Source organism: Rissa tridactyla, chromosome 1 (genome assembly GCF_028500815.1).
Source record: "Rissa tridactyla isolate bRisTri1 chromosome 1, bRisTri1.patW.cur.20221130, whole genome shotgun sequence".
NCBI lineage: Eukaryota > Metazoa > Chordata > Aves > Charadriiformes > Laridae > Rissa > Rissa tridactyla.
The window spans coordinates 30198507-30211534 of record NC_071466.1 but is presented as its reverse complement, the minus strand read 5'-3'; the positions used below and the strand labels follow the sequence as shown (position 1 = coordinate 30211534).

The 13028-nt window shown below is 43.6% G+C and overlaps 1 protein-coding gene across 2 annotated transcripts in view; it reads left to right on the top strand.

Moving 5' to 3' along the window:
• The first annotated feature begins 944 nt into the window (after positions 1-944).
• TRPC4 (transient receptor potential cation channel subfamily C member 4) overlaps positions 945-13028 on the top strand; it is a 158795-nt gene continuing 146711 nt past the window's right edge. For both annotated transcript variants that reach the window (XM_054188031.1, XM_054188032.1), the window contains exon 1: positions 945-1442. The gene's annotated coding sequence lies outside the window, so the exon portion shown is untranslated. The remainder of the gene's footprint in view (positions 1443-13028) is intronic.

Genomic DNA, 13028 nt, shown 5'->3' with positions numbered 1-13028 from the left:
AAAGAAAATAATAAAAAAAAAAAGAAAGAGAAAGGAAGAAATCTGTCTGTCTTGTGCCTTCTCAGCATCTCTGTCTCTGCACATTGTGCCTTTTTCTTACCATTGCTAAGCTCGTGCATTTAAGTTCTGTCCTAATTTTTTTAAGGAAAGGAAAAGTAAAGAGAGGAGATGGTGTCCGGCCTCATTCCCTCCGCTCCTCTATCACGAATCTTGGCTGCCGCTCGGTCCCGCACAGCCTGCCGTTAAGGTCCAGGCCGGCCTGACCCAGCTGCACCGGGCGAGGCTGGGGCAGCATAAGGGCACGGACCCCCCTCGCCGGACCGGACCAGCCCAGCCCAGCCCAGCCTGAGCCCCGGCTGGACGCTGAGGCACCGGCGGAGCCTCCGCCGCGGCCCGGGAAGGAGCATCCCGAAAGCTGCCGAGACCGAATCTCGGCTGACGGGCTCGGAGCACGCTGTGAGAGGCTCCCGCGGAGGCGGACTCACAGAACCGCCACTGCGGCTGCACGGAGCCTTTTAGGTATTTCCCAGCTGCAGAGGGACGTAGAAAGAAACTTTCTCTGGAGCCGACCGCCGCTCGTCGGTGTAATTTGTCTTCGGGCGGCCCGGCGCCGTGCACCTTCCCGGCTCACGGACGAGCCCAGCTCTAGCCGGGCGTCCTCTCGCTCCTGCCCCCCCCGCACCCCCCCGGGGAGACACCCGGGCGAGCGCTGAGCAGCGAAAACGCCCGCGCAGGGGCGGGCAGGGCGGTGCGCGGAGCCCCGCGGAGGCGCAGTGCGCGGCGCGGCCGCGGGGGGGCGCGGGCGGCGCGGGAGCGGCGCGCAGGGGGCGGCGGAGCGAGGGGAGCGGAGCGGCCGCCGGGGGCCGGCGGAGGGCGGCGGGAGGGGGCCGGCTGGAGGCAAACCTTCCCGGCGGCCGGGGAGGGAGCGCATCGGCGAGGACGGACGAACCGCTGCGTTTGTCCCCTCTGCCGCTCTTTTTGGCTTTATTTCGGTGTGTTCCCTCCCTCCCCGCGCCGCGCAGCCTGCGCTCCGGAGGGAACCGTCGCATCGGAAGGAGGTGTTACTTTTTACAGCCAGCATGAGGCTCCCCGAGGGAATCGGGAGATGCCGCACTGAGCAACCGGGGAAGGCTCTGCCTCTCATCTGTTGCACCGGAGCCCGGCGGCAGGCGCGGTCCCCCCGGCGGGAGGTGATGGACACCCGCTAACTCATTGAGCGTCTGTCCGAGAGCGTCTGCAGGTGTGGCAAACATGAAGAAAATAAAGTAAAAAATGGGGGAAAGTGGCTGAGACGGACGAGAGCCCGTGAAATAAAACGAACACCTTTTAAAGGGATTTAATTTCCAAAAGGGATTGAAAGGGGTACTACTTCCAAGGGAAAATGTGACCTGTTAAAACTGTTGAAGGAAGATGCCGGCTGTCAACGCATGCACCTAAATCAAGTAAGTTCTCGTCGACTCTGATGTATGCTCTTTCTGAATCTTTAATTACCTTCTTAGCTTTTTTTTTTTTTTAAAAAAAAAGGTGTTTAGGACGGTCTGAAGTAACTTTTGCGCCGACACAGGCATAGAGCGACATCGTGTACCTCCTTGGTCACAACCCAGAGGAGCATTTAAGGTGCTTTTCTTTCCCTAGTACGTAATAAATGTGGTTGTTTGTTTTGTTGTTGGTTTTTTTTTTTTTTTCCACTCGCAGCCTCCGCCGTGCGGAGCGGCGTCCCTGGGTGGCGGGGTGAAGCGGGACACCTGCGGGACGGCGGAGGGTCCGGGGGAGGGAGCGGGCAGGGGACCGGCTCCCTGGCGGCACGGCCGGGCAGGAGGCTCTGCATCTGCCATCCGCTGCCGGGGGGGAGCCCCGCCGGGCCGCCCCCTCCACCCGCCGCCGCTGCCCGCCCGGACGGGGCTGCGGGCAAGGGGAAAGGCGGGTGGGAGGAGGGTACGGTGAAACGAGCCGTGGGGCGGCTGGTGGAGAAGATAAAGTGGGCGGTGGGATTCATCCCTGCCGTAGGTTTGCACTTGCCGAGGTCCTGGCTGTAGGGGCGATCGGACAGAAGCCATAGTCCGGCTGGAAAGAAGCAGCTGATGCTCTGGAGGCTTGAACGTGGACAGAAAATCACGCTCTGCGGAGGGGCAGAACTGCGAAATTCGCTGCAATTGGCAAAACCCGCAGCCTTGTTAATCTAATATTCCCCTGTTTTTACGAGAAAATGTCGTTTATGCACTTTTGTTTTACTGGACTCAAGTGAGAGATTTGCTGTTAGCATGGCAACCAAAATTTATATTTCTCTAAGCGTGCCTCGTAAGTGAGACGGCTCTTCCAACGCTAAAGCACCTTTTAGGCGGAAGTAAATAAAAACACTTTCCCGCCTGTGTTTTTCTTCCAGAGAATGAGTACCCCTCGAAAAAATGAATGAAAAAAATGATAAAACAGAGACTGCACCTTGCTTTCACCTGAGAAAGAAATACTTCTTTTTGTAAGAATCAGTGCACGTATAGATTTCCTGTAGAATACAGTATATATACAATGGGGAATAGTTTAAGTCCTACACACTAAACTAAATGCCAACATTGCAGCACCTTTAAATCCAATCTACTTGAAAATTCAAATTTAATTGTACTGCAGTGACATAGCACGTTTCAATGTTTATGTTAGTTTCTCCAAAGCCCAGACCTGGATAGCTTAGCCAGGTAATCTATGCAAACATACAGATTTTTCCATAATTTAACTTAATTCACATAAGGAAGAGTTTTATGTACAGTCAGAGAAGCCAGGCACTGGAGTGAGACTACTTTAGAGCTGTCTTAGAATGGCAGAAATTACGGACATACGAAGACCTGAGTTTATACCCCTTTTTCAGGCAAGACTCAGGAATAGGCTTTGTCCTTTAACATCAAAACAGCTGACACTCTTATGGCACAGTTTGATTTTCTTTTGGTGTTGCCTTCTATACTGAAGAACCTTGTTTTTGCCTGCAGAAGGATGGGGCTCTTTACTATAGTTTTTCTTTTTTTTGTTGTTCAGACTTCGGAACAGAGGAGACTGTATTTGGAAACAGCAAAACAAAAATATGTCTGTCTTTAAAATTCAACTTCAGCCACTTATTCTGACTCTATATATAGTAGTCATTGCCCTTAAAATAGCTCCAGAAAGAAATTCCATTTCTTCTTATCTCATCTTATTTAGAGCCAAATACTGCTATTGAAATTTAAGTCAGTTGAGGTCACTACAGATGTGGTATAATTTTGCTTTATCTTCTTGAGTATGCCTGCTGAAAATACTGGGTCCCGAGCAATGTGGCACCGCTCTTGGTGAACTTGGATTTGCATTACTTGAGTGTGGAGAACCCATCGAGTATATATTGGAGGACACATGTAGAGAAAACTATTAAGGGATTATCTTTCACCTTTGTCTGTGTGTGTATATCACCTCACTTAAATGACAAGTAAAAATGAGCGTGACGTCTCCTCCCAACACCTGAGACCTGTCTCCGTGCCAGTACACTGTTTAATCTGCCAGCTTTTTCTGGGATGTGATTCATTGGAGCGAGGAGGCAAAATCAACAGGGAAAATCCTGTGTAGCATCTCTGCCTGCCTCTGGTGATTCTGGTAATCAGTGCTAAAAGGGACTGAATTCCTTTTGAAAATGATGACTAAGTCACCATGACTTGTCTTACGGAAAGGCAACGCAGAAGCAGGAAGAAAAGATTCTGTTACAACCTGTTTCAAGAAAGAGCAGACAATAGGAAGCATTGCTCTGTTCAAACACTTAATGGCTTTATGAGTGTCAGATTTACCATTGGCTTTTCTATTCAAATTTAAGATGTTGGGTTATATTCAGGTTACTTTATCCAATATTTTATTGGATATTTATTTTATCCAATATTTATTTTATCCAATATTTTAAACTACTGAAAGCAGGTTGAAGGTAAAACTTTGTCTATAAATCAATTTATAATATAAATCCATCACCAAGTTTTGGAACAACAAACAAAATCCCAGCAACCATCTCTTTTAGAAGCCCTGAATCCACTGAGGAAGACAAAAGACAGACTTGCCCTTACTCTGACTTTAAGTAGTGTAGCATAGGATTAGTAAAACACCAGCAACAATGGTGCCAGGATCCTCATGTCCACTGGGATTGGTTGCTGCAAAACAAATTCACCTGCCTAAATACATACTAATAATCATAGTTTTTTTAATAGAGAACACAGAGGAAGGCTGAGAAAATTAAGTCTTTTGTAGCAGATATCCATGCAGAAATCCTTCATAGGTGCATTAGCTTTCAGTCAATAGAATTTGAAACTGTGAAAAGAGGAACATCTGGAAATTAGACATAATTGCTTTGCACCAGTGAAGTTTTCAAAGAAAAGAAATAAAGGTTTTTAGTGTGCCACACAGACAAAAGTAACAAATAAATGAAAAATATTTATTATAGCAGATTTTTCGTAGAGTTGTGGGTTGATATTTTTTTCTCCCTTCAAACTTCTGTTTTGGTTTGAATTCTCAAAGTACTTCTGCCACTTTTTTACAACCACTTATTTCTAATTTAGAAAGTGACTGGTGTGAGACAAAAACTGAAAAAAACTAGGATAAAATTACCTTTTTTTACAGCTAAGATATTTTTCAGCAAATGTGGGCTGAAGTGGGACAGGAAAAATTCCTTAAATTTGAGTGAATTTTACATATGTCTAAGAGTATGAACGAGTCAAACCTAACTTCTAAAGTCTATGACAGCTTCTGCAATTGCTTGGTCACTGAGCCTGTGCTCAATACACCCATCTGAAAAGCTTATCACATGTCTGTGCATGTCAGATGAACCATTTGAATGTTATGATAATAATATTATCTGGTATATTATGCCATGGGTAGAGAGTGGAACAGTAGATGGAGACAGCCTTTTCCCCAGGAGGCAAAGGCCCTCATCCACCGCTGGTGCATGGACAGTTAGTGAGTGGTCAAGGCCTGTGGTGGTGCCCCTGAGCCTAGCTCAGCTGGTTTTCCATTGGCATTTGCCTGACACGCTATTGTTGGTGGGTTTTTTTTTTTTTTGTTTTTTGGTGTTTGTTTTTTTTTTTTCATAGAATCAGAGAATATTTTGGGTTGGAAGGGACCTTAAAGATCATCTAGTTCCAACCCCCTGCCATGGGCAGGGACACCTTCCACTAGACCAGGCTGCTCAAAGCCTCACCCGGCCTGGTCTTGAACACTTGCAGGGATGGGGCAGCCACAACCTCTCTGTGCAACTTGTTCCACCACCTCACAGTAAAGAATTTCTTCCTAATATCCAATCTGAATCTACTTTCTTTCAGTCTGAAACCGTTACCCCTCATCCTATCATTACACTCCCTGATAAAGAGTCCTTGCCCAGCTTTCCTGTAGGCCCCCTTTAGGTACTGGAAGGCTGCAATAAGGTCTCCCTGGAGCCTTCTCTTCTCCCGGATGAACAATGCCAACTTTCTCAGCCTGTCAAGGTTGATTCCTTCTGATTCCTTCCTTTTAAGTGATTCCTTCTGATACTAGTTTTAAGGACCAAAAATACCTCCTTCCTTGGCTCAGAGAATTGTAAAGCTCATGCCATCTGCATTCGCACCTCTAAGACCAGGCTGGAAAAACAGATACTAGGGTCCTCATGTCCTCGTACCAGTTAGTCATGCAAGGTGCAGTTCAGTTGGCTTAAGGTATCTTCTCTGACTGTCAACTGCCTGTCTAGGAGGGCGGCAGTCTCTTATAGGTCTTGTAGCATACAGGCCAGCCTTTTGTGGCTACATCTGATACCCTAAACTGACACGGAATACTTATTTGTCAGCTATTGAGGTGAATCTGTACCATACCATTCTTTCTTCTTTTCCTGGAAGGAGAAAGGCAGAAGCAGAGAGTGAACCATCCTCTGTATTTTGTCATCTCTTTTATAGCAGAACAAGCGTCCTCCAGAGCCGCCTATCTCATTGCTAACTATGCAGCACGACCTGAGACAAGAAACCCGCCTTAAGCTATGTTTGCTGAATCCCAGCTGTGCAGAGGGGGATGTGGTTGTGCAGCATAAAGGTTAAATAAGCACAGAGGGCAGTAGTGAGATGCAGGACAAGTGGTTGCTATAGTCTGGCTAAAATACACATTTTTTAAAAAAAAGCTATGCATACACATGCACACACACACACCAAGCTGCTGTGCTAACTTTGAAACAATCTGTAAATAGCATGAACTTACAACTGCCTGTTGGTTTTTTGCTTCTGGGGGTTTGCCAGCTACCACCCCTGCAATCCAATTTCTTTACACAGGATTCTTCAAAACATATAGTCTTATGCAAACTGTCAATAACTACCTAAAACATTTGTCACTTTTCAGCTCAGGTGACCGGTTCTCATATCGATCAGAGAGAGGCAGCAGCTGCCAAAGAGCCAACAATTTTCTTATTGAAGGCCAAGTAGAGGGGATGATGATTAACCCAGGCCATAAAGCATGAGAGGAGCATTAATACAACTCTGTATCTAGCCCAGAAGTTGGTCTGGCCTGAGAGCTTTGTTGGTCCTTACCAGATGTGGGCGACATTACTGCAGTAGACTCCATGAGGGATCGACTGATAATTTGAGTTTTTCACTTTAACCATCATTTAATGAAAGTACCCTCTCACATCACAGGAATTAGCAGTCCTAGGAAAATCAATGCACTCCTGTGTTCATTAGTTTAACGGACCAGTTTTGCCTGTGTTCCTTCTGTGTTGCCCTAAATCAGGGGAAGAATACTAAAGGGTTCTATTTTGAAGATGAAAACTGCAGTATTCCCCAGCATACAGATGTCTTGAGCAGATTAGCAGGTTGGTGTCAGATCTGAGAGTACTGGACTTAGAAGAGAGTACCAAATTTACTACCAACAAAAATTTCATTGTCTTCTATATTTAATTTTTTTTTCCTAAAAATCAATGTACTATAAATTTAGTTTGTATTTTATTTCATGCATTGATTTGCTACTATAATTTCCATTATAAAAAGTAGAACAGGCAAATTTACTTTTTCAGTAGAGGAACAGACAATAGGATTGTAGCAGAAGATACAGGGTCATATCATGTCTGGTTTAAGATTACCCCCAGTATATTTGTATATAGTAATTTATGTCAAAAACATTTTTACTGACAAATCTTGAAAAAGCTCTAAAAAGGGATTTTTGCACCAAAGGTCAGGTTCTTTTCACCCAGCCACCACAAATTTGATTGCCAGTTGTAAACCAACCATCTGTGTTCCTTTCTGGAGAGAGACAGAAACCTCCAGTGGACATACTAGTCCATCGAATTCATACACCTGACACTGAGTGGGAGGAATCACTCTCTGCAGGTATTTATGGTTGCTGATTGTTGTTGGATTTCACACAGCTGAAGTAACGCAGATGAATCTCACCCTAGCGGTATCAAAAAATAAGAAAACTTATTCAGAGGGGACAGAAAATAGACATCTGTTCTCTTCCAAGGTATCTCAAGGTCCTGTTGACCTTCATGGTATTGATGGAGATGTGGTAACAATGACTAGGTGACTGCAACATAATGCAAATATCCTGTTGTCTGTTCCCATGAGTTTTAAGAGTTTGTGGTTGGATTGGTTAGCTGAAATATAGCTTGTAGCTGTGCCAAGGGAAACAGGAGTGTCAACCGGACCCTTGTAAAAGAAGAACACACAGTTCTGGGTGCTCACATCCCACCTCCTGCGAGTGCAAGATGTCTCTCTTCCGGAGAGAACACGCTGCATCTGCGGAGCAAGGGAAAGCGAGCACAGATTCTCTTCAGATGCTCTCAGACATTGCCATCTCCACAATGTACCTTTGTCTACTGAATACATAATTACAACAGAAATTATCTTTCAGTGATGACATACTTGCTTTAATCTCTGTTCATGTGGAAATGTTCGTTATTATCAAAACACTTCAAAATAAATCCCTTCTGCTGCGCTTCAGCACTGACTGCTACGTACAGCCTGCCTATTTTCCGCTGGAAAATAACTAAAATATCCCATTTGTGTTTTGCTTATACTGACAACATTTTGGTTTAGATTGGGAGAGATGTTTGCCTTTCATTTTTGATGGTAATCACTTTTAGCGATTAGAGCAGCAGTCAATCTCTTGAACTTGTTTATGCTGGCATGGTGAGTTTGTTTTTCAAACTGGATGCGCTCTATATTGCATTCGTACCTGCAACACCATCAGTTTCAAAAACATATGCTTTCCCTATGGGGCCTTTAACTATCTACCAGATACCATGCAGAAGGAATTTTGGCCATGTATAAAACCAAAACCAAGTTGCCTACAGAACAGTCGTCTAATTTGCCTCAAGCCTCTTAGCTACAAAACTGTCATTCAAAAGGCAGTAACTGCTTGTCTTTGAATTCATCTAGACACCTTAACGTCAGACCCGTGAGTCAAAGCTAGTCTCTATGGCTTTCAGAAGGAACCTAGTAACTTTGTAGGGTGATTCATGTGACCTATCTTGAAGGAAACTAATTGCCCTCTGCAGGGGGTGCATTTCTTCCCATTGGTAATAAAGGAAGATTGGGATGACGAACCAGCCTTGGATGTCAAGTGTTTTGGATTCCTAGGTTAGTGAATATGAATCTCGCCTTTATTTTTCCAATGTTTTAAATGGAAGTACTTCATAGTGCCACATAATGATTAATAAAGCTTCCTAAGTCTAATATGAAGACTACGCTATACTAATTTTTTAAAACCGATTAGGAACCTGGCGTCTACAGCACAGAGATTACATGTTGCAAATTGATGGCATAGGTAGGTGTTTGTACGTAGGTATTTTTACTAAGTCCTGTGCTATAACTATCCTTGTATTTTCTTCTGAAAGGCATCAGGCTTAGTACAGGGCAATTGCAAAATAATATTTTGGTCTGCCCACTTACATAAAAATATTTTATTCGTGGTTGTTTAACTTAGTGATATTAACTTTAAGCATATTTGTTTATGCACTGAGGCCAGTTGTACCAAATATTGACGTGATTTGAGATTATTACATTTATTGCTGTGGTGTCTTTGCATAGAACTAAACTTCCACATAACTCTTTTTTTTTTCTTTTCTTTTTTTTGATTGAGGATTTGCTTCTTCCACAATACTTAAAATGAGCACGGGTTTGAATGTGCTTTCTTTTGAGTGTGACTGTCCACAGGGGAGGGATGCACGGGATGATCAGTGAGCTGGGTTGCATTTCAGTGGTCGGGCAGTAGGCCAGCCTCAGAGCTGCACCGACTTACTGAACTAACTGACAGCATGCACTGGCTTTTGTAGGGATGGGTCAGGATAAAAGGATTTCTCACTCATCCCCAGAGTGCTTCCTCTTCACACACTTCCTAGAAACCACCCTCATTTTGCTACTGCTTCTGCTGGGTTTAGGCCAGGTGGGAGCTTTATTCCATCTGAAGAATTCCTTTGGGTTAACTGCAGACTGGATCCAGGTTTTTAGATCTTTATAAATTAAAAAAAAAAAAAAATCCATTGCATAAGATAGGATCTGGGTGTACGCCTTCAATCCTTTCTGTCGTTTCATTTTGTTAAGCGAGCATTACTCTCATAACAGGCTATTTCCTTGCTTAGCACCTTCGGTGAAGCACCACAGTGTTTTACCAATGTCTTCTTACTGATGTGCATTCACCCTTGTCCCTTATTAAGGTCAGATTCCCACTCGCAGTATGTTAAGTCCAGAAATTGTAGGTGAGCTCTTGGTGGCACTGAAGAGGATTTCATTTGGCTTTGGAGTTATGAAGCACCAGAGTCCCTGGGGAAGAGCCAACCACCTAACCCTGAGGAGAGGTTTCAGCCAGAAGTACCCGTGTGTGAGTCTGCAGGTCTGTCTGATGTGTAAAGGAACTCATTAGCTGGTCAGTCCTCAAAACTTCTGTGGTTCTTCAGGGCACTGCTAGTAATACCCAACAAGCGAGTAATTTAGCACAGCGTATCTACCTTGTACTACCCAAAGCCCACATGTCAGGGTCCTTATTTTCAGGAAGAATCATTGATGGTTAATAATTGTCCTCAGTGATAATATACAACCAGGCTTCTCTTAAAACCAAGGTTTTGCTGACTTTGGGCAAGGGCATGAGTGTGACTTTGAGGTGGAGAGAAATAAGTTGACATTTCAAGCCAAAAACGGACAAAACAGTAGGTGTTTTCATTTCAAAGCAGTCATATAAATGAGGGACAATGAAGACCATGACTCTGTGGAGAGACAGTAAGTGCATTCAAATAGGTCAGCTCATGCTCATATTCTCCATGATATTCCCATTGACAGCTAGATAATAGGCATCTTGCAAGGCTTGATTTCTTTCTGGAAACATAGTGGTTTGGTAGACGAGTATACTGGGGCAAAATGACACTTTAGTCATCTTATTCCATTACTGTTTTCTTGCCTAATTGCCTATTTACTGTTATTTTAACACTCTTTTCTTTATCCCTTTCCTGAAAAAAAAACCTACAATAAAAATTACCTAAAACAATCAACAACTCAAAATAGCAAAGCTTTCTGGTCAACACATGATGGAATTCATTTTGAAGAAATAAGATGCTACCTGTGTTCTGTAATTTAACCTTAATTGAAGAAAGTATACAAACATAAAGAAGTCTTGGTGTTCTGCTGAAAGTAAGGCTTCGGAGGGTGCTTCTTGTTAAGCATTAACTTCATTCCTCTCCTTGGTGTGAGACATTTGCCTGAATCCAGGTTTAAGGAGTATAATTAGAAAATTCAGGTGAACATTTTATATATGATAGCAAAGAAAAATATCAATACTACACAAATTCATATAGAAAATCCAGCATCACGTTAGCAAGTTTACACATGACAGAATGATATTAAAGATGCTTCTGCTAGGCATGTTTGCCTTCTCCTTTGGAAGTGTTACTTTGGTTCACAGAGATGCAACTCATTATTTAATTTTTTTTTTCCATTCCTTATCATAGCTGTCTAAGAAAACGTGGTTTTATTACATAGGTAGCTGTCATTTAACAAGCCGATTTTATAGCCAAGGACGCCATGTTCAAAAACACTTTCAGCAGATTTTGCATATCGTAAAGTTTCCTAAAATCCCACAAGCTGCCTGCTTTTCGATTTATTTGCGTACTTACTTGTTTTAGATTTTGCAACTGTGTGTGCTCTTTGGGCTTAGAGAAATATAAAGATCACAGGTGTATTTAAAATGATGGTAATGGTCCAAGTAATTTGAAATTCTAGCACCCTGATGTGAAATTTTACAAAATACAAAATGAAACAATTGTGCCTTCTCATCAATCATACATGCATTGGTTCAGATGGAAGATGTAATTTTGAAAATTTGCCCCCTTGGTTCCAAGAGAATTATAATGCTCTGGCAGCTTCTTGTTTCTTCTCAATAATTTAGCAGTTCATGAAAAATATATTGTGTCTCCTTCTCCACTCTGATGCAGTCAATGCAGTTAAAACTTGTGGAGAATCTAGTCCAAAATCTTGCTGCTGTTGAGTATTTCAGAAAAATATGTAGGCCTAAAACATTAATCTATTTGCCATTATTGCCATGGTTGCAAGCTGCATCTGCTCTGTGTCATGTTGGGATGGCTCTCAATCATTTTCTTCATTCTCTATCTAAATATTTTTTTCTGTTGCAGTTCACAGACTTATATATTGAATCTTTTCGTGGAGGGAAGCACTGAGTTTTTGCTTTAAGTATAATGCTATAGTTGACAAGGACTAAAATCTCACTGCATCTCATTATAAGAATTCCTGCATCTTTCTGTTGCTGGGGAATGTGCTGTAAGAATGAAAATTAAGTAGACAATGACACATGTAATTTTTAAACCAAACCTCTTTTTTAATAGTTTGTAAAACATTCAGGAACCATTCTGAGCAGTTTTTTATAGAATTGACAGAAAACTGATTGCCTTTTCAAGATTATAGCACATCAAAGCAAAGAAGTCAGTCTTGAAAGTTGCTATTATAAGCAGAACTCTAGTGTACTATTACATATTCAGTATGTTCAAGCTGTTACTCATCCTTCCAGTAGATCACGTATATATTGCCCTCTACATCAGTGACCAGCTAGAATTGATGAAGCTCCACATGGGGAAGGACGATGAGATGGTTCAGAGTGCATGGGTTAAGATTAGAGGGAAGACAGGGGAAGGTGGTGTTACAGTAGGGGTCTGCTACAGACCACCTGACCAGCAGAGCCAAGCAGATGAGGCCCTCCATAGGCAGACAGAATTGGCTTCATGTTCACAAGCCCTGGTCCTCGTGGGGGATTTCAACCACCCTGACATCTGCTGGAAGGACAACACAGCAAGGCACCAGCAATCCAGGATGTTCCTGGAATGCATAGATGACAACTTCCTCCTCCAAATGGCAGAGGAACCAACAAGAAAAGGTGCTGTGCCGGACCTCGTTCTCGCCAACAGGGAAGGGCTGGTGACCAACATGAGGCTCAGGGATAACCTTGGCTGCAGTGACCACGAAGTGACAGAATTTAAGATCCTCAGGGCAACTAGGAGGATATATTCCAAGTTTACGACCCTGGACTTTAGGCATGCAGATTTGATCACTTCAGGGATCTGCAGGCCAAAGTGCCATGGGACAAGACTCTAGAGGGAAGGGGGACCCAGGACAGCTGGTCAGTATTCAAAGATCACCTTCTCCGTGTCCAGGAGCAAAGTATACTGACAAAGAGGAAGGCAGGAAAGAATGCTAGGAGCCCTGCCTGGATGAACAGGGAGCTCCTGGACACACTGTCACACAAAAGAATCTTTACAAGGAGTGGAAGAAAGGACAGCTAGAATGGGGGGCATATAAGGAAGCTGTCCGAGCAGCAGGACACCTGGTGAGAAAAGCTAAAGCTCAGTTAGAATTAAATCTAGCCATTGAGATCAAGGGAAACAGCAAAAATTTCTATAGGTACATTAATGGTAAGAAGACGACTAGGGAAGCTGTGGGCCCCCTCAGAAAGGGAACGGGGGAGCTGGTGACGAGTGATATGGAGAAGGCCGAGGTTCTCAACGACTTGTTTTCCTCAGTCTTCACTGG